Source organism: Salmo salar, chromosome 03 (assembly GCF_965601325.2).
Source record: "Salmo salar chromosome 03, fSalSal1, whole genome shotgun sequence".
In the NCBI taxonomy this organism is placed as follows: domain Eukaryota; kingdom Metazoa; phylum Chordata; class Actinopteri; order Salmoniformes; family Salmonidae; genus Salmo; species Salmo salar.
Window position 1 is genome coordinate 78,010 of NC_138293.1, and position 3,753 is coordinate 81,762.

General features: G+C 41.6%; 2 non-coding genes across 2 annotated transcripts; one reads left to right on the forward strand and one right to left on the reverse strand.

The window, feature by feature from the left end:
• Window positions 1–251: 251 nt before the first annotated feature.
• On the reverse strand, window positions 252–323 carry trnap-ugg (transfer RNA proline (anticodon UGG)). Its single transcript has one exon. It is a non-coding gene; the product is annotated as a tRNA-Pro (tRNA).
• Window positions 324–1,316: 993 nt separating this feature from the next.
• Window positions 1,317–1,388, forward strand: trnag-ucc (transfer RNA glycine (anticodon UCC)). Its single transcript has one exon. It is a non-coding gene; the product is annotated as a tRNA-Gly (tRNA).
• The last annotated feature ends 2,365 nt before the right edge of the window (window positions 1,389–3,753 follow it).

Below are 3,753 nucleotides of genomic sequence, written 5' to 3' on the forward strand. Positions count from 1 at the left end.
TGAGATATTCACTAGGTTTAGGAGCTGGGTGTCATTTCAAGTGTATTACATTGGAATCAATGTCCTTGTTAGTGGAAGTCAGATTTGCTCTTAGTTTTTGCAGGTTTTCTAAATGAAGTGCGATATTGAGCCAACTAGTGAATATCCATCGCCTAAACCATTCAGCCACCTCGTCCTGCGCCCAAGAGGTGGCTGTTTGCAACCAGTGGCCAGAGATCTGCCTGTCTGAGCTTGTTAAAAGATCTGCAAAAGGGTTCATCCGGGATTTGAACCCGGGACCTCTCGCACCCAAAGCGAGAATCATACCGCTAGACCAACGAGCCTTAGACAAGAATAAAATTGTTTTGCTTTCTGCGGCAATTACAATGAGGATATCAATTGTTCTTGTCCATGGTGCTTGGAAAGATTGAACCTCATGTGAGTGTTTGTGCTATTCTTGTGAGCATAGCAGTCTTCCAAACTGTTGACCAGGCTTCAGTTCAAATCTTTTGTATTTCATCTGCTGTGTCTTTCACATTCTGTCTTCTTAAGCCGCGACAGCAAACTGATGATGAGTGTTGACAAATGAATATTGAGCAAAATGAGGTCAATTAATATTTTAAAAGAGAAAATGAAAAAATAAAACTTAAAAAAGAATGGAGCTCATTTATTTTGAGTCGATTGATGCATCAGTACGTGAATCAAAGTAAACGAACGTAAAAAATACCCATTCAAATCGATCAGTTTTCAACTAGAGAGATTGAAACTCGTCGTATCTGTCTCAAGCTTCTGTAACTGTTTATGTTACAACTCCACATCTGCAATAAATGGTGGTGGAGCTAGAGCGGTGTTTGTCAAACCATGAGACATACCAATAATCGGTATTCTCACAAAAACATCTGTAGCATCTGAACCGTTTGACCTACAACATCGTATGACCACTCCCTGGAAAGGGGAGACCCTCACGAACACGGTGGTGTTCTCAATTTGTCTCTACGTCCCCCACAAGTGTCAGGGGACTCGTCTGAAGTCGGAACCCTCTATGTGCAAACATCTGTTTGTAGAATCCAAAATCTTTGGGCTACAAACTAATGTGACCCCACTTGTCACAATGTTCTCCGTTTTGCCCTACGTTTTCCACAAGTGTCACGGGACTAATCTGAAGGTAACAGGTACTGATTAAAATGATAGATTTTTTAACCAGGGACCTCTCGCACCCTAAGCCATAATAGTACAACTATACCAACGATCCGTTTGGTCAAAGAATTTTCACTTTCCACAAAAATGACGGTCAGGATATTAATCGATGTCTCCATGTTGCTTAAGAGCTTCACATAGCATTGGTGGTGTAGTGGTGAGCATAGCTGCCTTCCAAGCAGTTGACCAGGGTTCGATTCCCAGCCAATGCAGAGCATGAGATATTCACTAGGTTTAGGAGCTGGGTGTCATTTCAAGTGTATTACATTGGAATCAATGTCCTTGTTAGTGGAAGTCAGATTTGCTCTTAGTTTTTGCAGGTTTTCTAAATGAAGTGCGATATTGAGCCAACTAGTGAATATCCATCGCCTAAACCATTCAGCCACCTCGTCCTGCGCCCAAGAGGTGGCTGTTTGCAACCAGTGGCCAGAGATCTGCCTGTCTGAGCTTGTTAAAAGATCTGCAAAAGGGTTCATCCGGGATTTGAACCCGGGACCTCTCGCACCCAAAGCGAGAATCATACCCCTAGACCAACGAGCCTTAGACAAGAATAAAATTGTTTTGCTTTCTGCGGCAATTACAATGAGGATATCAATTGTTCTTGTCCATGGTGCTTGGAAAGATTGAACCTCATGTGAGTGTTTGTGCTATACTTGTGAGCATAGCAGTCTTCCAAACTGTTGACCAGGCTTCAGTTCAAATCTTTTGTATTTCATCTGCTGTGTCTTTCACATTCTGTCTTCTTAAGCCGCGACAGCAAACTGATGATGAGTGTTGAAAATTAATATTGAGCAAAATGAGGTCAATTAATATTTTAAAAGAGAAAATGAAAAAATAAAACTTAAAAAAGAATGGAGCTCATTTATTTTGAGTCGATTGATGCATCAGTACGTGAATCAAAGTAAACGAACGTAAAAAATACCCATTCAAATCGATCAGTTTTCAACTAGAGAGATTGAAACGCGTCGTATCTGTCTCAAGACTCCGTAACTGTTTATGTTACACCTCCACATCTGCAATAAATGGTGGTGGAGCTAGAGCGGTGTTTGTCAAACCATGAGACATACCAATAATCGGTATTCTCACAAAAACATCTGTAGCATCTGAACCGTTTGACCTACAACATCGTATGACCACTCCCTGGAAAGGGGAGACCCTCACGAACACGGTGGTGTTCTCAATTTGTCTCTACGTCCCCCACAAGTGTCAGGGGACTCGTCTGAAGTCGGAACCCTCTATGTGCAAACATCTGTTTGTAGAATCCAAAATCTTTGGGCTACAAACTAATGTGACCCACTTGTCACAATGTTCTCCGTTTTGCCCTACGTTTTCCACAAGTGTCACGGGACTAATCTGAAGGTAACAGGTACTGATTAAAATGATAGATTTTTTAACCAGGGACCTCTCGCACCCTAAGCCATAATAGTACAACTATACCAACGATCCGTTTGGTCAAAGAATTTTCACTTTCCACAAAAATGACGGTCAGGATATGAATCGATGTCTCCATGTTGCTTAAGAGCTTTACATATCATTGGTGGTATAGTGGTGAGCATAGCTGCCTTCCAAGCAGTTGACCAGGGTTCGATTCCCAGCCAATGAAGAGCATGAGATATTCACTAGGTTTAGGGGCTGGGTGTCATTTTAAGTGTATTACATTGGAATCAATGTCCTTGTTAGTGGAAGTCAGATTTGCTCTTAGTTTTTGCAGGTTTTCTAAATGAAGTGCGATATTGAGCCAACTAGTGAATATCCATCGCCTAAACCATTCAGCCACCTCGTCCTGCGCCCAAGAGGTGGCTGTTTGCAACCAGTGGCCAGAGATCTGCCTGTCTGAGCTTGTTAAAAGATCTGCAAAAGGGTTCATCCGGGATTTGAACCCGGGACCTCTCGCACCCAAAGCGAGAATCATACCCCTAGACCAACGAGCCTTAGACAAGAATAAAATTGTTTTGCTTTCTGCGGCAATTACAATGAGGATATCAATTGTTCTTGTCCATGGTGCTTGGAAAGATTGAACCTCATGTGAGTGTTTGTGCTATACTTGTGAGCATAGCAGTCTTCCAAACTGTTGACCAGGCTTCAGTTCAAATCTTTTGTATTTCATCTGCTGTGTCTTTCACATTCTGTCTTCTTAAGCCGCGACAGCAAACTGATGATGAGTGTTGACAAATGAATATTGAGCAAAATGAGGTCAATTAATATTTTAAAAGAGAAAATGAAAAAATAAAACTTCAAAAAGAATGGAGCTCATTTATTTTGAGTCGATTGATGCATCAGTACGTGAATCAAAGTAAACGAACGTAAAAAATACCCATTCAAATCGATCAGTTTTCAACTAGAGAGATTGAAACTCGTCGTATCTGTCTCAAGCTTCTGTAACTGTTTATGTTACAACTCCACATCTGCAATAAATGGTGGTGGAGCTAGAGCGGTGTTTGTCAAACCATGAGACATACCAATAATCGGTATTCTCACAAAAACATCTGTAGCATCTGAACCGTTTGACCTACAACATCGTATGACCACTCCCTGGAAAGGGGAGACCCTCACGAACACGGTGGTGTTCTCAATTTG